Genomic DNA, 22,510 nt, shown 5'->3' on the forward strand with positions numbered 1-22,510 from the left:
ACACATCTTGTGTGAATGCCCCACTCTGCAAGACCTCAGAATGAGAGACTTCGGAGAGGAATGGCCGACCACAGATGGCATCAGGAACACACCTCTGAGCTGTATCCTAGCCTTCGGAAATTCCTTAGGCTGGTTGATGTAGCCGGAGACAGTGTAGGAGGATGTACAAGGGGCCCGTTGGGGCCTAGGTGCTGTGTGCGTAGCATACTCTCCGCTTTCCTACATACATACAGGCCATCAAAGTTAAGAAATTTTAACACATTTTTCCAAATATCTTAAACACTATTTACAGTAAAGCGCTGAAATTTGGTACAGTATAAATCAATGTGATGTAAAATCGTTAGGCAATTTATGAGTTGGATCGGTCCGCGGGAACAATACTATACAGGCTGTTCCTAAAGTTTGTTTGCTCACAACTCTTTTATTCCATCATAACCCTACATTTATTTTTGCAGTTTCTAATAGTAAATTTAGTTTAGAAACTTTTATTACTCTTAGATAATATTGATAAAAATCACCGTTTTCGTGTTAAATCCAAAAATGTTGGGTTCCGATTTCAATAGTGCTATTACTAAAAAAAAGAAATCTAAGTTTTTGAACATCCTTTAGTATTTTTTATTACTTGTCTTGTTATTTTATGTACTTTTTTTATTATTCCTGTTAGTGTTGTTGGTTTTTTGTTGATTTTTAATTTATTGTTTTTAGATTCTTTTATTAAATCAACTAAAACAAATTAAAAATGTGATTTAGCTAAATCTACACTTGGACATGTTGCATACATAATAGTTATGACAGCTCAGTTCGATTTTCACTTGTCATTGCTAATTCAAATTATTTATTTATTTATTTTTTTTAGTGTTATTGAATTCGGAGCCTAACATTTTTGCATTTAATACGGAAACGGTCGTTTTTATCAATATTCTCTAAGAGTGATAAAAGTTTCTAAACTAAATTTACTATTAGAAAATGCAAAAATAAATGTAGGGTTATGATAGGGTAAAAAAGTTCTGAGCAAACAAACTTTATGAACAGCCTGTATAGCATTGTTCCCGCGTACCGATCCAACTCAAAAATTGCCTAATGATTTTACGTGATGTTAGTTTACGCTGTACCAAATTTCAACGCTTTACCATAAATAGTGTTTAAGATATTTACAAAAATGTGTTAAAATTTCATAACTTTGATGGCCTGTATCTTTGCAATTTGAGGTCTTTTACTAATTTTTTTTTACATGAATCGTCATCATTTTCTCTCTAGTATATGTGGTTACATTTGTTCCCCGAGTCACCGAAACACTCTGTATATATTAACAAAGAAAATCTGAAACAATGGAGCATTAACAAAGAGCATTAGATTGCAGCACATTTGGCATCAAATTGGTGTCAGGCGTATTATTCAAAAAATTTTTTGTGCGTAAATCAAGTGCCTGGGATATTACATAGTTCAGAAAAGACTATATATAATTTATATACTTTGTAGTTTAAATCCAAATGAGATAACATTTTAAAACGAAGGATATTTTTTGTTAGGAATATTTATGATGGGAATTCGATATATGGGTATCTACTTTTCGATGGCGCGTTTCTGTGCGCCATTCACACTTAATCTAGCTGGCGATTTATTATGGCCCTCGCCTTCCATATTTCCAGGGTGAAATATGTACGCCGTCCGTGCCGCCGTTATTTGCTCCCGTTTGGTTAAATTAGATCGGCGCAAATCAACGGTACCCGAGATTAAAATATTAATTTTAGAACCGCACCCAGTAAACATATTAGAGAAAATAACTTTATTTATTGTTTGACCTTATTTTTGATGAAGTGTTTCGTTGGGAAAAGACAGAATAAAAAAGAACCGATCCCTTACAACGCCTTACAAAAGGTCTGACGCAAAACCTAGTCCAAATAAAGTTTCTCACGATAAAAGCAATGAGGTGTTAGCCTAGAAACGGGTACCCAGAACTTTTTGTGCCCCGGAAGTTTGCTCTCTCGACCAGCAAGTTTATTTCAAAGACGGTATTGATCAAAATTAATAACAACGGGACGCCACTGTAGGCATCGGAGACAGTCAATTAAAGCAGATTCCATTACTATTGTTTCGTAAAACAAAGCTCTCACAACGTAAACCTTGATGCACATGTGCATAAGAACATAATTACATAACCTTTGTAACATAATTACACGTTTCCAGCTATTTAATATAATTTAATGGTTTAATAAACGTTGCTTTGGGAAATGGAGAAACGAAATTTTTATCTTAGCTTCCTCGTTATTGACACTCGAAACCACTCGTAACGCCATCAAGAGCAACCTTGCGGATCCAATCTAAGCGTAATTACGAAAAAAAATCCAGACCGCCATCTGACGGATAGATTCGGCATAAACACGATCTTAGTATCCGCCGCCGCGGAGTAACCGAGGATATCGATTTTATTTTCGCGCTACCCCCCTCGGAACTGCGGTCAAGAACACTCCAGCTATACTCGCAAAAGAGATCCCGGAGCCTAATTCCAATAATATTTGCATCATTTAATTACGATCAACGACTTACCCAGTGCATCGTCGCGTCGAAACAATCCGTTTGTTTCTCTCAGAGTAAATATAGATATCCGCATATCTACAAGCGAGAACTCTATTTCAGGGTCTTGCACAAAAATAACAACGTTTAATGAGACGTATGTAACCAATTACTATAATTTCGTACTCTTCACGACGACTTAAACATTGTCCTAATATCTACACACACATCAGTATCAATGACACTCAGATAAGTCTCAACCATTATTATGCAACTAATATTACAATATTTTTAGTGCAATACGCGATTTGCGTGTTATTGGTTGGTGATTTGTGATATTGGTTGCATACTTGCAATGATGACGTCGGGTACGATAATTAATTAACACACCGTATATATTTTTGAAAATAAATATAAAGTTACGTTTTGTTGGATTTTGAACTGTAAAGATGTTCGGATTTCTCGGTTAGTCTTCACAAGTTTTACGTGCGGTTTCGGTTTCGCAGTAATATAGCTCTAGAGGAAGTTTGTCTTTAAGAAGTTTTCAAGTTACGAGCACAATTAAAGCGACGCGTTAATACATAATTTATTACCAGAAGAGTTTGAAACACTTTTAAGAGATCAGTACTGGACGCGATTTAGTTGAAATTATAGACGCTATCAGATGTCGTGTTTGTAGAGTCTTATCCTATAATAACACGTAGAAATTAACATGGGACGCTTGTTCGCTAAATGGTCTCAAAACGGGGTCTTGTTTGCATATATTTTCTTCGTGCATTTGTGTAAGGATGTCTGGAAAGCCAGACGACGTGGTCCATCAAAGGTTTACGAGTCTGTTTTCGTTGCAAAATATTAAAGTAGATTTATTCATGTTTTATTTAAGAATGAAAAAACATGATGTGTTAAATTTCGTTTTGTTTAAATATGTTGAATTTTATTGTTAGAGATGTAACGTACGTTTGGGGATGTTCGATTGTATCACTGTACGAATAGATAAATATTTGCGAGTTTGCATCGTTCAATTTTTTAATTTTTTTCCATGTTTTTACATGAGCGAAATGTTTATTTATCTACACGCCACGGCAATATTTTCAACGCTGTTGACCTAGAATTAAATTTAATTTCTCGGTGCGCTTGTTTTCCGAAAACTGTACACTATTTTCTTTTCATCGCGTCAGAGGGGAAAATAATAAAATCCTTTGTTGGGGACAAAAAGGTCTATTTAACCGCTTAAAGTTTTCATTTTGTAATTTGTTGGATTTATTACTCATAAAAAAATTGTCTTCCAGGAAATTATTAAACGCATCCATTTACTATTTCTTACCCCGTGTATTATACCCGGATAATATTTGAAGATGAGTTACGCCATTAGGCGCTTAGCTAGTTTAACTTACCAAATTTCAGTTTCGATGGAGGAAATATTAATGCAGACTATATCTATGCACGGTGCACGCTGGAGCATGGTAACGCAATTTGCTGGGAAAAGCAAGTTTGCCTCCGCTAACTGAGGCACTAATTTTACGTCATCAACAACTACCTTTCCTACCAACCGCATTATTTTATAACATTTTCTAATTACATAATATCATTTCTTTTTAAAAGTTATACAATACATGTTGTAGCTAAATTGTATTTAGATAAAATATATTTACTAAAATTATTGAAGAAAAGCGACATATTTTAGAAATAATAGACACTAACAATTAATATACAGCCTTATATCCAGCGTTTGTTGGCTATAAGGCAGTGTGTTATACCGATGATTCATTCATTTTAAAGATAACGATTTTGTGTTGATGTATCAGATGCTGCGCCTCGCCCGCAAGGGACCTTGGCGATATTAGACGGTATCGTTCATTTGATATCAAAGAACTCATTCACCTTTTGTACATTAAAATGATGTACTAGAATTATTGAAGAAGAGTGACATATTTTAGAAATAATAAACACTAACAAACAATATACAGCCTTATATCCAGCGTTTGTTGGCTATAAGGCAGTGTGTTAACCGATGATTTATTCATTTTAAAGATAACGATTTTGTGTTGATGTATCAGATGCAGCACCTCGCCCGCAAGGGACCTTGGCGATCTTAGATGGTATCGTTCATTTGATATCAAAGAACTCATTCACATTTTGTACATTAAAATGATGTACTAGAATTATTGAAGAAGAGCGACACATTTTAGAAATAATAAACGCTAACAAACAATATACAGCCTTATATCCAGCGTTTGTTGGCTATAAGACAGTGTGTTATATGATTTTGTGTTGATGTATCCCACGTCTTCGATGTCGGCTTAGGTTAGTTCTTGCACCCATTTGAAGCGAGATACACACGTAACATGTTATGTATTAGGATTTACGGAGTTTTGGTGTTGCCAACATTATGAACTGCAAGAAATGTCTGGATGCACTGGGCAAATATTTAGGATTTATGCTAACTAATCTCCCATTCGAAGACGTCGGCCGCTTCCAAATATTCCGAACACAGAACCATGGTAATACTAAAAAGTAGTATTTTCCAGCCAAATTCAAGTTTAACATCACATCTATGCTTAGGTTGGAGAATCATTTCGCTTGATTATTGTGGAAATCATTCAATAAATTAATTTTTATATTAAAATGTATTATTGATTCGTGTTCTACATAAAAATATTTAATTCAAACCCAAACTGGAAATAGTAAATTTTATAAATATATAGTTGGAAGCAATAATTTACAAATATTTTTGCAAAATTATTTACAAAAAATGTCGTAACAACACGTTTTGAGAAAATTTATGTCTGACACCGCCATATATTAATATAAAAAGTTATTTACATCGGTGAATTAGTGTCTTGACACAAATTGTATGCAATAAGTGTCACATGTAAACCTACCGTAATATACGGTAGTGTCAGTCATAAATTATTTGGTATAAGTGTCAAATATAAACCTAGCAGTGCGAAATAATCCGATTATATACTGTAAACAATCACTTGAACAAATTAAACAAAAAAATAATATTTATAAGGTTCCTTGAGGTTAAATAGATTGTCGTTTGCAAAACAACTATAAATTATGTCGGATCGATATTAACATTATGATGCCGTGCTGTTGGTTAATCGGGGTGCGAACACAAAGGTGTATTTAGCCGGTTTGGAGAGTCGGGACGCAAACGGCGTTGCAACGACCTAAGCTCCGGCCGGAACTCGTAAATGTCACCGCGTGCTTCTTTGCCGGTCCAATAAAACTTGCAAATGACACCCCTATTAATAATACTGGTCCGTATTTTTTTACCTTTAGACTACTTTTTTCCGGCGATATCAATGCGGGACTTCACATAATCTCAGTTGATATATAGCACCCCCCTCGGAGCAAAATCGATCGGTTGGGGGTGTCGTATAAATCTCTTTTCTTCCTCTCCCCACCCGGTAGATAAATAAGTATAAAACATTTTTCGAGTTCATAAAGTAAATTTAAAAAGTATTTTTAACTAATCATCGGACCCACAATAAGTTTGTTTTAGCAACGATTGGAAACAATTATAGCCTGCGTTGTAAGTATGCAACCAATATCACAGTATAGGTATTGCAATACGCGATTTGCAATATTGGTTGTATACTTGCAATGATAATTAATTAACACACTATATATTTAATAGTTTCCAATCGGTTTTTATTGTGGCTAAAACAAGCCTAATACTATTTCCGATGATAATTGTTAACTCGTAATGTTTATAAAAATCTTACCGAAATCCAATTCGTAGGTTTCAGTAACAGGTGAAGAATCTGGAACAAAATAATAATTTTAAATTTTTTTTACAATTTTTCTTAATGTTTAATAAATTTTTGTCGGCGTCGCGACATTCCCTTGACATTTAAAATTTCCCACCGAAGTCGGCGTAAGTATGATAGATACGAGACAGGCCGAAGTCACGGGGTTCCCTTCGGTTCCTCATTAATTTATTAGACACCGGACGTAACGATATTTGCGCTCCATTATCGTTAAAAAGTTTTCCCATAAACGGCGCTTTTATTTCCATGGCCCCTCCTCATCGCAAACCGGCGGAATACTTAGATTTCATTAATACAAAATGAAGTGGGTAGTATAAAATTTTATTGCTCCCTTGGGAATGGAAGGAGGATGTGAGACAGTTTTATTTTTACTTAGGATCCAGCTTAGGAACTTTTCAAACGATGAAAGGAAATACATTAATATAATTAGGTTCAAGTATTTCTCATTTCTCTTACTTTATTCCATTTGACTCAATAAATGTCACTCTTAAACATACAAAAAAAATGTTGGAGTACAAATTTAAAGTGAAAATTAGTTCAGTTAGGGAGAGCTTTTATCGATAATTTTGAAACTGAACGAAAGCAGTAAACAATTAGGGATGCAAATTCGACGAAAAGAGAATAAAAACATGAAAAGAAAGAGTTGGATGAAGCCGTCGACCGAGGGTTTAAGCCTCGTGGGTAAAAACGTCGAACCGTAACAACCGATGGCAGATAGAGAAGAGGTATCCTGAATTATACAGCGTTTCAATTACCGTAATCAGCGGGATATATCGTGTAACTTTGAGGTAGACTTAATCGGATGGAGACTAGTTACTCTATTATACATATATACGTTGGGTCATTGATTTGTTATCGTTCGTGGTCGATACCTTCGAAGATTAACCGATTTTATTCATATCAAGTCCAACTTACACAACATTGTATCAATTTTTTTCTGTCCTAAAGACCAATTTGTGCGAATTTCGGATTTCGATCGATATTAATCCATTTTAGTAGTGATCTGGTTGAGAGCCGCGCCTCTGTTTGATGAACGTTTAACTCGCACGTTAATGCAAATTCGACGGGGTCGCATTATTATTAATCAGTTTATTAAACTGAAATATTTATGTCCGGTCAACTTTTAGCTGAACGTTAAACGAACGTGGTCGATACTCGTTAAAATCGGCTACCGGTTGCCAACGGTAATTAAAATGTTTTATTGCGTTCGTAATAAAACATACTTATTGCTCCTATATTTTAACAGTTAATAATTTTACTTTACAAGAACTAATATTTCCAAAAATAAACAAGTACAGAATTGTAGAGTTCAAACAGAATTTTTTACTACGCAGATATTTTGGCAAAATGTTGCGTATTCGCAAAAGTCTTTTTGGAATTTGGACATAAAAGAGTTGTGATTAACCATGGATATTTTTGTGATACTTGAGGCTCGACTAACACGCAATTCAAAAAGGCTTAGCAGACCTGCTCCTAGTAATAATATCCCTATATATAGCTAGCTACAGCCTTAGCTGTATACCCACACTATGGAGGAAAGTCATTAATCCACTCCACCCTAGCCAACATGCTTACCACAAAGGAAAATCAACAATTACTGCTTTCCATGCTTTGACTAACACTTTAGAGGAGGCAATTGCAACCAAAGAGATAGCTAGAGTGCTTTCATAGACATAGAGGGTGCATTTGATAACACCTCCTATGAATCCATAGAGAAGGCTAAGATATACATCCGCCGAAAATCAAGATCATCAGATATACATCTTTTAGGAAGGAACTGGGGTCTCAATCCACGAATGAGTCCATTGGACCTACGTAGCAATAATCAGCCCCTTGGTCGCCTAGGCCTCATTGGTTTGGTGGCCAAAACCAAAACATAAGACAGCACAACAACAAAAGTCTTTTTGGAATTTGGACATAAAAGAGTTGTGATTAATCATGGATATTTTTGTGATACTTGAGCCTCGACTAACACGCAATTCAAAAAGGCTTAGCAGACCTGCTCCCAGTAATAATATCCCTATATATAGCTAGCTACAGCCTTAGCTGTATACCCACACTATGGAGGAAAGTCATTAATCCACTCCACCCTAGCCAACATGCTTACCACAAAGGAAAATCAACAATTACTGCTTTCCATGCTTTGACTAACACTTTAGAGGAGGCAATTGCAACCAAAGAGATAGCTAGAGTGCTTTCATAGACATAGAGGGTGCATTTGATAACACCTCCTATGAATCCATAGAGAAGGCTAAGATATACATCCGTCGAAAATCAAGATCATCAGATATCTTTTAGGAAGGAACTGGGGTCTCAAACCACGAATGAGCCCATTGGACCTACGTAGTAATAATCAGCCCCTTGGTCTAAATCTTATTAAATTTAATACAACAATAAAAAAATAATATATTTAGTCAGCCAAGATTACTCACGAATAATAAATGTGACTCAATCATCTTAATCATCATATTTGCCCATATCTAAATCTCTGCAGTTTTCGGACACTTTGCACTGTCTAAAAGTTCTACATTATCCGGAAATTCCGTAATGGTTGGAGATTTTGTTGTATGTTGAACACTTCGCAGTGTCCAGAAATACCATAAGACTTTACAATGCCATGAAGCACTGTTCATATGTCAAAAATGTCTGCACTATTCGGAGATGTAGTGGTGGTTACTTAGATAAGGTGAGGAAAAAGGCCATCATGGCAAACCAGATCTGCCGCAGGCTCCTAGGAAGGAATTGGGGTCTCAAACCACGAATGGCTCATTGGGCCTACGTAGCAATAATCAGACCCATGGTCGCCTACGCCTCATTGGTTTGGTGGCCAAAAACAAAACATAAGACAGCACAACAACAGTTGGCACAAATCCAGCGGTTAGCATGTCTTAACATAACGGGTGCAATGAGATCTTGTCCGATGGCTGCTTTGGAAGCCCTACTCGGTCTCACACCGCTCCATTTATATATACAAAAGGAGGCAGATTTAAGTGCCTTACCACTGATAACAGTTTTTTCACTCAATTTGATAAGCTGCACAATCAGGTATTCTAATCTGCAAGAAAATGTCTAAACTCCTAGAAGAGTCTAAAATTGGCCAACTACACCATTGCACTGCTTGATTGTGCTTTAATTAATTAATCTCCAATTTCACTTTCATTTATGCCAGTATGACTTAGGCTCGATTCACACGCAATATAGTCTGTATTAGGATTGGCCAAATTTTAAACTAATAAATTTAAGCCTTGTAATCATTTTTAATTTTGTTCCTGATAAAATTATTTATTTTAAATTTTACAAGTTTCGTCGGGTAGCCATCACCAGGAGGAGTTTTGTAAAAATGAAAGTTAAAAAGTAATGCGAATAAATTTGAAATTTAAAGATAATTTTTAAGAAAAAGCTTTATCCAGGCGAATTTAATTGTTATAAATCGGTAGTAGAGAGGTTAGAGTAAAGACGGTATCCAGTTAGATTTATGGTAAAACGGTTTTGGGTTTTTCGCGAAATGAATAATAGTAAACGGGCGGCGAAAAAGCGCTGCAAACCGAGCGGGGATTATGTGAAGTGGGTAATATGTCTAGGATATCTTCGTGTTTCGAGGGATACTGCAAGTAGTATGAATAATGTAAAATTCTCAGCTCGGCGTCACTCTACTTTACATGCATGTATACTAACATCTCGCCCGGTATTTACATACACTTTTAATACGTCTCCTTTAGCCGACTTATGAATTATAGATCGTCGAACCTTGAAACGTTCTGCCCCTTATGATTCGAACGAGAAAGACTTTATTTAACGGTTTCTGGGACTGCTTTTGGGTCATTCGTTTGGGGGAGCTGCTAGCTGGTGTGTTGTTTCATACTAGGGAGCTTTTCTCGTTTATGTTACCTCAGACGTTTAATGTCGACGCGGTCCGAAGTTTCGCGTAAAACAACTGCAGACTTGGAGTTTCTTCGTGGCTAAATTATTATTTGATTACAAAAGGCTTTCCGCCGCTTTATGGAACCGGGTTTGTTTTACAATTCCGCCTTCGCGCGAGCTATTCTCTCGTCCCGCGATGCCGTTCGTCGTAAAAGTATGAATTCTATGGTACGTTCTTTCCCTCCCGGACCAACCCTCTCGTCTTATTAGTTTCGGCGTAAACAGCCTCGAAATGAACTGCCGTTTAAAGCGGCCGGTTTAAGCTTCGAAATCCCGCGAAATGGCACTCTTCGAATTAAACCCATATTAAATACTGCTTTACTAACAAATGAGAAATAAATGTACTAAACATGGTGCCTCGAATTTCTTCCACCCTCATTATAAAAGAATAAATGCGAAAATGTTCCCGTTAATCTCAGCTAAAACCTCACATTTATCTGGGCAGCAATTTGTACTATACACTTAAGACTCGCCGTACTAAAGCCAAGGGATAATTAATCTCTAAATAAATACGTCTTCTCTACTCTCATCAACCCCGCTGGCCCGTTCTTAATCCTCCTTTTCTTTGATTTCGTCTTGCTACGATTAGATCTTTAGAAACTAATTGAATTTAGATGAAACTTATAAATAAACAACCTTTATCTTGTATACAGTGTGTTAATTAATTATCGTACCCGACGTCATCATTGCAAGTATGCAACCAATATCACACTACTAATATGATGCGTATTGTACTGTGATATTGGTTGCATACTTGCAATGATGACGTCGGGTACAATAATTAATTAACGCACTGTATGTCGAATAAATGATTTATATATTTCTTATATTTAAAAATTCATAAAGTTTTTAATTTAAAAACTTTTCACCACCGTGAAAATTCGATTTAAAAAATACAAGGGAAAGAATACGATAATAAAATGTACGTTTTAGACGTGCGGATAGAACAAAGCAGAGATTTTTAAATCTGGGCTTCGTCAGGGTGGACGTATGTTCTTTTTTGGTGCGGCGTTCCTAAAAAATAACGTTGTTTAATGCTCGCCAGGCACTCTCCCGCTGTCCAAGTGCACAGTTGCGGAAAATAAAGCACAAATTTGAGTGAAATTATTTCCAACGCTAAATTTTCGCACCAAAATAAAACCAGCCGACAACGCCGCCGCCACCGCCACCGACGCCCGAAATAGTCAGCTCTCGCTTTTCGCATTTGGGGTTTTTGAGGCTATTTTTTAAACCAAATTAACACCTCGGTTTTTACTCGTGCTTTCATTTCGAGATGTTATATTTCATTCTCTTCTATACACTTTTTATTACCTACGAAAGTGTCAGATATAAAGAGATTTGTTAATGCGGTGTGGTTATCCTCCACTTCTATGGCAAAGTGTATACGAAGCAGATTGAAAAGATAAAACGACCCCTTTGCCGAATGCGATCCTTAAACTCGCGAGGCAACAGTTTTAGAATATTGTTCGCTAGTATAACGTCGAGTTTGGCCGACACGCACGGTAACTTAGTAATTGCTAGTTTTAAAGTATTGATTACCTCGCCCAACGGCCGGAGAATGCTCAAATAGCAAACATAGAATGTTTATAAACGCCCCACCATTGCAGGCGATACGCCTCGGGGACCCGAGTTAATGCTGGAAAATCTAAACAAAACGAAATATTTTCGGTAACAAGTTCACGTTACTACCACGATGGTACCAAACTAATACTGCCACGATAATTTTATGTAAATCGTAGCAACTCGAGGACCTCTCGTTTATTTGCCCTAGACATTGTCATGGCTTATTAACATAAATCCACGAAACCCAACCTTCCGTCTGCAGTATTCTTCGAACCTAAGCCGATTTCATTCATTATTTATCGAGATTTATCCTAAAATTTTATTTTTAAAGTATTCATTAAAATTTATCCCGTGTAATTTCATGCTACTTATTTCCAAAATCATAATAATTATTTTTAGTGCCATCTATATCTTAATAGCTTACGAACTACAATTTCTAGCTCTAGGTCTAGTGTTAGTTCTAATACTAGTATTAGTCAGAGTAAGATTGTTGTATATTTTTCATTGAACTAAAACTAGAACTAACACTAGACCTGGAACTAGAAAGTTCCCTATACTAATTTCAAAATGTTGGAAAAAATTGATTTCTTGAAACATTATTATAAATTTTTCACCAATTATAAATTAAAGCATCTACTTTTCAACAAAAAAGTCCGTTTTGAAGAATCACTTTTAGTTCTTGAGATACACATCTTTTAACTCAATCATAATTTTTGATAATTTTTAAGTTCCCTATATTAATTTCCAAATGTTGGAAAAAATCGATTTGTTGAAACATCATTATAAATTTTTCACCAATTATAAATTAAAGCATCTACTTTTCAATGAAAAACTCCATTTTGAAATATCACTTTTAGTTCTTGAGATACACATCTTTTAACTCAATCATAATTTCTGGTTATTTTTAAGTTCCCTATACTAATTTCAAAATGTTGTAAAATATCGATTTTTTGAAACATCATTATAAATTTTTCACCAATTATAAATTAAAGCATCTACTTTTCAACAAAAAACTCCATTTTGAAAAATCACTTTTAGTTCTTGAGATATACATCTTTTAACTCAATCATAATTTTTGATAATTTTTAAGTTCCCTGTACTAATTTCAAAATGTTGTAAAATATCGATTTTTTGAAACATCATTATAAATTTTTCACCAATTATAAATTAAAGCATCTACTTTTCAATGAAAAATTCCATTTTGCAAAATCACTTTTAGTTCTTGAGATACACATCTTTTAACTCAATCATAATTTTTGATAATTTTTAAGTTCCCTATAGTAATTTCAAAATGTTGGAAAAAATCGATTTCTTGAAACATCATTATAAATTTTGCACCAATTATAAATTAAAGCATCTACTTTTCAATAAAAAACTCCATTTTGAAAAATCACTTTTAGTTCTTGAGATACACATCTTTTAACTCAATCATAATTTCTGGTAATTTTTAAGTTACCTGTACTAATTTCAAAATGTTGGAAAAAATCGATTTCTTGAAACATCATTATAAATTTTTCACCAATTATAAATTAAAGCATCTACTTTTCAATGAAAAACTCCATTTTGAAAAATCACTTTTAGTTCTTGAGATACACATCTTTTAACTCAATCATAATTTCTGGTTATTGTTATATATGGTTATATGGTTATTGTTATCATCATAAATTTTTCACCAATTATAAATTAAAGCATCTACTTTTCAACAAGAAAGTCCGTTTTGAAAAATCACTTTTAGTTCTTGAGATACACATCTTTTAACTCAATTATAATTTTTGATAATTTTTAAGTTCCCTATACTAATTTCAAAATGTTGTAAAATATCGATTTTTTGAAACATCATTATAAATTTTTCACCAATTATAAATTAAAGCATCTACTTTTCAGCAAAAAACTCCATTTTGCAAAATCACTTTTAGTTCTTGAGATACACGTCTTTTAACTCAATCATAATTTTTGATAATTTTTAAGTTCCCTATACTAATTTCAAAATGTTGTAAAATATCGATTTTTTGAAACATCATTATAAATTTTTCATCAATTATAAATCAAAGCATCTACTTTTCAACAAAAAAGTCCATTTTGAAAAATCAGTTTTAGTTTTTGAGATACACATCTTTTAACTCAAGCATAATTTCTGGTAATTTTTAAGTTCCCTATACTAATTTCAAAATGTTGGAAAAAATCGTTTTCTTGACACATCATTATAAATTTTTCCCCAATTATAAATTAAAGCATCTACTTTTCAACAAAAAACTCCATTTTGCAAAATCACGTTTAGTTCTTGAGATACACATCTTTTAACTCAATCATAATTTTTGATAATTTTTAAGTTCCCTATACTAATTTCAAAATGTTGGAAAAAATCGATTTCTTGAAACATCATTATAAATTTTTCCCCAATTATAAATTAAAGCATCTACTTTTCAATGAAAAACTCCATTTTGAAAAATCACTTTTAGTTCTTGAGATACAAATTTTTTAACTCAATCATAATTTTTGATAATTTTTAAGTTCCCTATAGTAATTTCAAAATGTTGGAAAAAATCGATTTCTTGGAACATCATTATAAATTTTTCACCAATTATAAATTAAAGCATTTTCTTTTCAATGAAAAACTCCATTTTGAAAAATCACTTTTAGTTCTTGAGATACACATCTTTTAACTCAAGCATAATTTCTGGTAATTTTTAAGTTCTTTATACTAATTTCAAAATGTTGGAAAAAATCGAGTTCTTGAAACATCATTATAAATTTTTCACCAATTATAAATTAAAGCATCTACTTTTCAACAAAAAACTCCATTTTGAAAAATCACTTTTAGTTCTTGAGATACACATCTTTTATCTCAATCATAATTTTTGATAATTTTTAAGTTCCCTATACTAATTTCAAAATGTTGTAAAATATCGATTTTTTGAAACATCATTATAAATTTTTCACCAATTATAAATTAAAGCATCTACTTTTCAACAAAAAACTCCATTTTGAAAAATAACTTTTAGTTCTTGAGATACAAATCTTTTATCTCAATCATAATTTTTGATAATTTTTAAGTTCCCTATACTAATTTCAAAATGTTGTAAAATATCGATTTTTTGAAACATCATTATAAATTTTTCACCAATTATAAATTAAAGCATCTACTTTTCAATAAAAAACTCCATTTTGAAAAATCACTTTTAGTTCTTGAGATACACATCTTTTATCTCAATCATAATTTTTGATAATTTTTAAGTTCCCTATACTAATTTCAAAATGTTGGAAAAAATCGACTTCTTGAAACATCATTATAAATTTTTCCCTAATTATAAATTAAAGCATTTCCTTTTCAATGAAAAACTCCATTTTGCAAAATCACTTTTATTTCTTGATATATATACTTTTTAACTAAACCCCAATTTTTGGTAATTTTAGTTTACATCCCCGTTTTTTATCTATTCGTTGAAATTTAAAAAAATTTGAGATACTATATAAAAGAAATTTGAAAACGTTACATGAGTCATAAATTGGGAAACATACTGAAACGACACAACCATTATTGTTCGTTCTGTTGGTGTCACATAAGTTCAGTATCGACAGGAACTACGAACTTCGAACGATTGAACTGTAGTTGATTGGTTAAGAGTAAGTTGTGTTAGGATTTTCGGTGTTTATGAAAAAAAAATGAAGTAATAAAAAAGTTTTGATTCTTTATGATTTATAGCATGTAATATCAAGAGAATAGGTGAAGTGAAAAAACTGCCTAAAAAGTGGTTAGGCTTGTGGGAAAAAATGGATAAAATGTGACTTTGGCGTCAATCGAAAAAAGGCTGTGGCATCGTTCTTCGTGGGTTGGCATAAAATTTATTGCGCCCTAAATAATCTCGACCGGCCCCTGTGGATTCATTTCGTATTTTTGTCGGGTTTCCGGCGTATCGTTGGGAACAATACGCACTACAACGGTTTACATATTCATAGGTTAAACGGTCTTCGCGGTGCAAGGACACAATGGCCCCATTTCGTGCAAACGGGCCGTTCCCGGGGCGCGCGAATTCAGTACTTTTAATTAGATCACGAGGTGTACGCATCCTCGTAACATATTGTACTCAAACAGAAGCTAACAAAATTAATTCATACCCAGTCAGTTAAATCCAATAAGGGTGGCGCGCGCGTTCTGCACCGAGTTTTCCTAATTACGTAAACTGTTTACTATAAATTGGAGCGCGGAACGCGGAACCCGGAACCTCGAACCCGCAACCGGAGTTCGTCAAATAAACCATAAAACTCTTCTAAGAGGACTTTTTCTCGTGGGAAGTACTCCGTGGAACGATACCTCGCCATCGATTTTTACTCTCATTACCCGACGGCAAAATAAGCTTACGCTACCCAGGAAAATTCGTTAGGCGTCACGCTTTCGTGGTTTCCACGGAACAAAACAATTCCTTTTTTTTTAAATGCAACCACTACATTCAGACTTACATACATTTGAATAGATTCATCCTCTATTAACATTTTATGAGATTCTATGCATTTCAAATTTAAATTCCCTCAAGATTCAACCTAAGAGTCAAGAAACAAAAAAATTAACTGAATGAATCTCTTCCCATTGTTTCTACTTTTAGCATTGTCTCCACTTCACATGTACTCAAGCTATACACTCACACAATACATCCCGCGATTGTCTCAACCAAACATTTTTTAATTGAAATTACTTCAATTAACTCATCTTTGACACTTCCAATTTTATAAAGAAACTGCAAAGCTTTTAGGGCGGTTGATTTAGAGGTGAATTTCCGGTCCGGATGCAATTCATTAAAAATATTTACTACTTTTGCCTAACTTTGTGTTCATGATTGCGTACTCTATCATCATTAAAATTTCAATATGCTCCGTTTCACTTAAACGTACTAGTTTTGCCATCTCGTCCTCCCATCTTGCTCTCAGGCTTCTCCTAGCTTCGGTTGATTCATCCTGACCCATGTGGTTAGGCCCATTGCAATATTTGGATCTTGATCAATAATTCTTAGGATCTTCCTCTCGAAGATGAATTACAAAAAGTAGTAAAAACATGGAATAGCATAAATTACATCAGGTTTTGTAAACACATCGTCTGTTGCTTTAGTATATAATATATTCTTAGTTAATGTTATAAACTCAAAGTAATTTGAATAAAATAATAATGGTTTACAGTGTGCAAGAAAGGGTTGAAATTGTATTAATTTATGGAGCCAAAAATCAATATCCCCGAGGAACTGCCGCAAAATTTAAGGATCATAAATTTTCATAGAAATAAAACAATTTTTTATAAAGTACTACACTCCAAGATTTAGGGTGCGCAAATGTTTTATTGGGCAACTGTACATACAAGGTCCGAGAATGTGTGAGCATCCGCCCAAGGGTATAGAATAAAATACTCGCTACTGAGATATTCACCCCCAAACGGAGATGATTCAAACTGGTTTTTCGATTATAACTTTTTTATTTAAATTTGGTGAGTTGCCGCAGTAAATTAAAATGTTGTTAAAACCCTAAAAAATACACTATCCTTGTGTATTATGCAAGCAAGTATGCAACCAATATCACAGTATTGGGATTGCCATACTCATATCGCGTATAAAATAATAATACTGTTATATTGGTTGCATACTTGCAATGATGACGTCGGGTACGATAATTAATTAACACACTGTATATAATATCAGGATCACGAATTCGAAGACGTCGGTCGCCTCAAGTATTGTTCATGATACTTGGGGCGGCCGACGTCTTCGAAGTCGGCCGAGATTGTTTCTTATATCACGAACAATACTTAGGTCGGCCGACGTCTACAAAGCAAATAAAAGAATGAAGTTATCTCGGCCGACTTCGAAGACGTCGGCCGCCCCAAGTATTGATTGTGATACTTGGAGCGGCCGACGTCTTCGAAGTCGGCCGAGGTTACTTCCTATATCATGAACAATACTTGGGGCAGCCGACATCTTCGAAGTCGGCCGAGATTTAGCCGAGTTCAAATAAAGGAATGAAGTTACCTCGGCCGACTTCGAAGACGTCGGCCGCCCCAAGTATTGCTTGTGATATAGGAAGCAACCTCGGCCGACTTCGAAGATGTCGGCCGCCCCAAGTATTGATTGTGATACTTGGAGCGGCCGACGTCTTCGAAGTCGGCCGAGGTTACTTCCTATATCATGAACAATACTTGGGGCGGCCGACTGCTTCGAAGTCGGCCGAGATCATTTCATTCTTTTGTTTGCTTCGTAGATGTCGGCCGCTCCAAGTATTGATTGTGATATAAGAAACAATCTCGGCCGACTTCGAAGACGTCGGCCACCTCAAGTATTGCTTGTGATATAGGAAGTAACCTCGGCCGACTTCGAAGACGTCGGCCGCCCCAAGTATTGATTGTGATATTTGGAGCGGCCGACTTCGAAGACGTCGGCCGAGGTTACTTCCTATATCATGAACAATACTTGGGGCGGCCGACATCTTCGAAGTTCGATGATTTCTGCCATAAAGTTGTTAAGTATAGTGTGTTAATAACACAATACGCAATTTGCGTATTGCAATAACAATACTGTGATATTGGTTGCATAAACTAATAACTTTATAATCTAAGATCGTTTGCGGAAGAGGCGCTACATTGATTATTTATCATCGATTAACACATCGATTAATTATTTTTTTTAATTATGAAAACTTAAATGATCGATATTTACTTTTTAAACAAAAGAATATTATGAGACATACCCTAGACAGTATACATATAGTTATTAGTATTTTCTTTCATCTTCTCTTTGTTTTCAAGAGTGGTTCTCACGAATGCGTAGTGCCGTCATAAATAACCGTGGGGATGCGTGACACGCCCCCCATGCCATCGTTTTTTAGCAGTACGTTCTCGTAAAACTTGATCAAATGTTACAAGTAGCGATACGACGGTGCTCTGCAGTTTCTTCCCCTCGTTATGTAGAGGGGGGTCGTGGTACATACCGAGGTTTAAATGAAGATTTAGATGATTACATATTAGCGTGATGACGTCGTACGCATGTTGTCTCGTTTGCGATCGTTTCGTTGGAGGCACTTTAAAAACTTTCCGGACTTTCCATCCACGAAGGCTTTTCCCGCGAAGTGTATCTTTCATCTTTCATAAATGCCCGGAGAAAAAAACTTGAGAACAAGTACCTCGGTCGCATTGTCCGAGTTGAATGCCTGTTCCGCCGGCAGCTTTTGAGAGCGCGCAAAGTTGGAATTTATACGCCTTTTTTGTTTGTTTGATATTAATTAGAACGGCTGCCTATAGTTTTGTATATACACTGTATATAGTTAATTAATTACCGTACTCATTGCAAGTATGCAACCAATACTGCAAATCGCGTATTGCAATACCAATACTGTGATATTGGTTGCATACTTGCAATGATTAATTAACACACTGTATATACTTGGTTATAAACTGTTATTTATATGTTTTCGAAAGTTGTCCGACGATAACCAGAAAACTCGGAAAGCAAGGGTATTTATTATTATTTCGAAAAGGGAACCACTTCTCGATGTTAATGCATTCGCTAAGATGGTACATAAATTACATCCCGATTCCAAAGAGAAGCCGCTATATAATGCGGCTCCGAGAGGATATATATAAACGCATTGACAAACCTACGTCTACTTAAGCTTATATTTAGACTACTCACTCTATTTCGGCTGAGTCTGCTTTAAGTTTTTGTCTTCTCTAAACCACATTATTTTTTTAATGTACTCATTATATTTTTATTTTTTATCTCAAAAAAATCGTTTTCAAACTGTACATAAACTTGGTCGGTTGTCGACAAACGACCCGAAAAAACCTAATGTAATTCGCGTTGTTTCAGCAGAATTTCATGGTTTGTCTAGTGCGTGTGCGCAAAATAAACGCAACATTTTTTTTCGAAACGAACCAACAAAAATTTAGCTTTGACTGGCAAACAATTTCGCGTTCGTTATCTAACTACGTTTGAATTTTTGTCACGCCTGTTAGAGTTCCATACAAAATTCAACCGATGTCGAAATTTCGAAATACATTTAATTATATATGTGTTCTTTGCATCCTTGTAATCGGCCCATACGATTTTTATCTCGCATTTTCATTCCTTGTATTGGCTTCAAACTCTCGCGATTTCGTAGGGCGATTATATTCGAGACGCCGGAAGTAGCGAGGTGGAACAAATTCTTAACGGAACGACCCGGCTTGATAGCATCTTCAAATACTCTCTGCGTTTTTCCGGCTTAAAGACGCCTTTCTGATACAACCGAGTTTAATCTCGCTTGAACGAAAAAAATTTTAATAATAATAATTTTATTATTACAAAATGTCAATCAATATAATGCGATAATCATAACTAGATTTGTGGTTTAATACAGAATAACATCAATCATAAATTATTAAATGAATCATTAATATGCTCGTTCAGTATTTCCATCCTTTTTTGGTGTTTTTTTTTGATATATTTTTAGATAACCGCCATGAATTTTTAAAGAGTTTAGAGACAAATACCGGAAACCAGTAGAAAAGTAAACGTGCGTTGCATCACAACAAAATTTTTTTTTAAATAATTTATTTAATATTTCAAGTTCAGAAAAAATCCCTAAATTGTAAACGAATCGTAAATACTCAATTAGAAGAGTTTTGAATAATTAAATGCTTAGTTCAAACTGTCTGCGTTGACCATTAGCGAAATATATAATTCGCAGGTTTAAATGAACCCTTTTAAGCATTTTTAATGAGAATTTTCCTTTTGATAGACCTTCGTAGGGCGCCCTTGCGGAACGTTTAAACTTTCAAACGTTAACCGAATTAATTTATCCGGTTTTACGAAATCTTTGAACGAATTTTTCCGGTATCGCAAAAACGAAATCAAGAATTATTTATTTAAACAAAATTTTGAGAATATTTAAAAAAATAAACTTGAAAAACTTACTGAAATCGAATCCAACACCTTGTAAAACGTTGTTCTTTTATCTTAACTGTTTCGGTAGACAAGTCCTTCTTCAATGGTTACACTCTTAGAATTGAAGACCGATTGCGCCGCGTGGTTGACAAAATTTCCAAACGTGAGAACGGATCTAGAGGTGGACGGACGCGTGACCGACGCCTGGGCGTCGCGATGCCGACTGCCGAACAAACCGAAAACCGAAGCGTCGTGCAGCAGGAGGAGCTCGCGCATTCCTGCGACGTTGGAAGTATTTGTACACGCGCAGTTCCTGCAAAAAAAATCCGCGAACTTGTATACGGTTCGTTATACCGTCATCAACCGACGCCTCTCTCGGGCGCCAACTTTCTTTCGACCCCATTGCACCCTTTCTACGAAACGGAAGCTTTACGATTTCAAGATCTTCTTAGCTTTTAAGCCTACGTAATTAACATACGAATAAAGACCTAACAAAGAAAATCCAAAAAAAACTACCACCTCTTTATGTTTTCTTGACTCATTCTTTTTTTTAGACAACTAAGAAAAGTTCTTTGTGTGTATAAGACGTATTATAGCAAGTATGCAACCAACATCACAGTAGTAGTATTTCAATACGAGATTTGCGTATTTGGTTGCATACTTGCAATGATCACGTCGGGTGCGATAATTAATTAACACAATGTAGCTTCGTAAAGGTATCACAGTAACAAAGAAAATGCGTACAAAAATTTTTATTGTCTTCTTAACCATAAAGAAATTCAAAAAAAATAATAAACAATAAAAAATTATATAATATTAAGTAAGTAATCTTATTTAAAATATACAATACTTTTTTAAATATTTATTATCTTAACAATAGAAATAATTTTTAAATTTTTTAAGAATTTTTGAACCCACCACCTATTTTTCAATAGGGGAACTAAAAATCTTGTTACATTTATATATTTTTTAAATGAATTAGTACATATATATATATTCATTCCTCGCATACAGCTCACACTCCGCCTCCAACACGCAATTACTCTCCTGGCTATTAAAAATCCTAACATACCCATCCTTGCAATCGCAACCTCCATGGCATGTTCCTATAAACACCCTTGGTGCTAAATCTCCGCAATTTCTGGGGATAAGATTTGCGCACTCTTTGTAGGTTTGATTGACCCTACACTTTGGTAAATGGTCGCAATCTTCTTCAGGGACACAATGGATGCTGTCGACGTAGGGTCTTATGTAGCCAGGCACGCAAAAGCAACCAGAAATTAATTTTGATTTGCAATATTGCAGTTCCAACTCGTTAGGATCCTGGTCGCAGAAAGGTCTACAGATGCTCCCATTTTTGAGTAATTCTGAATTGTAACCACAAGGTTGACGCACAATCCCTGCGTCTAAACAATTTGAAATTACAATATTTGATAAGATTTGATTAAATCAAAATTACTTACTGCAAATTAGAAATAAGGTGAGAATTGAAGCAATTTGAAGACCAACCATTTTTTGACGATTACTTCGCTACAGCTTGAGTACTAATACCTATCGATAGTTTCAGGATCCCTTTTTATACTCCTTCTTATCAGTAAAATGTGGAAAATAACTATTAATACTATAATTTTATTGCAATACTCACGATTCTTTTCTTTTTTTAGTAAAAATAGTTTCTAATCATGAAATACTACATTTTTATAACGAGACTCACGATTTTTATTTCTAAATTAATGTGCTGAGCTTATCGCCCATTTCTATTATTAATAGCATACGATGAATAACTTTGGATTGAGTCAATCAGTAGTCATAAGAAATTTTTTATTATATTATTGG

The 22,510-nt window shown here is 34.7% G+C and overlaps 1 protein-coding gene across 1 annotated transcript in view; it reads right to left on the bottom strand.

Moving 5' to 3' along the window:
* Positions 1-20,933, bottom strand: part of LOC111425331 (chondroadherin-like) — a 51,849-nt gene extending 30,916 nt beyond the window's left edge. Inside the window, exons 1-2 of the mRNA XM_023059293.2 lie at positions 20,705-20,933; positions 6,249-6,287 (exon numbers count right to left, since the gene is read on the bottom strand). The gene's annotated coding sequence lies outside the window, so the exon portion shown is untranslated. The remainder of the gene's footprint in view (positions 1-6,248; positions 6,288-20,704) is intronic.
* Between the last annotated feature and the right edge of the window lie 1,577 nt (positions 20,934-22,510).

Source organism: Onthophagus taurus, chromosome 8, assembly GCF_036711975.1.
Source record: "Onthophagus taurus isolate NC chromosome 8, IU_Otau_3.0, whole genome shotgun sequence".
In the NCBI taxonomy this organism is placed as follows: domain Eukaryota; kingdom Metazoa; phylum Arthropoda; class Insecta; order Coleoptera; family Scarabaeidae; genus Onthophagus; species Onthophagus taurus.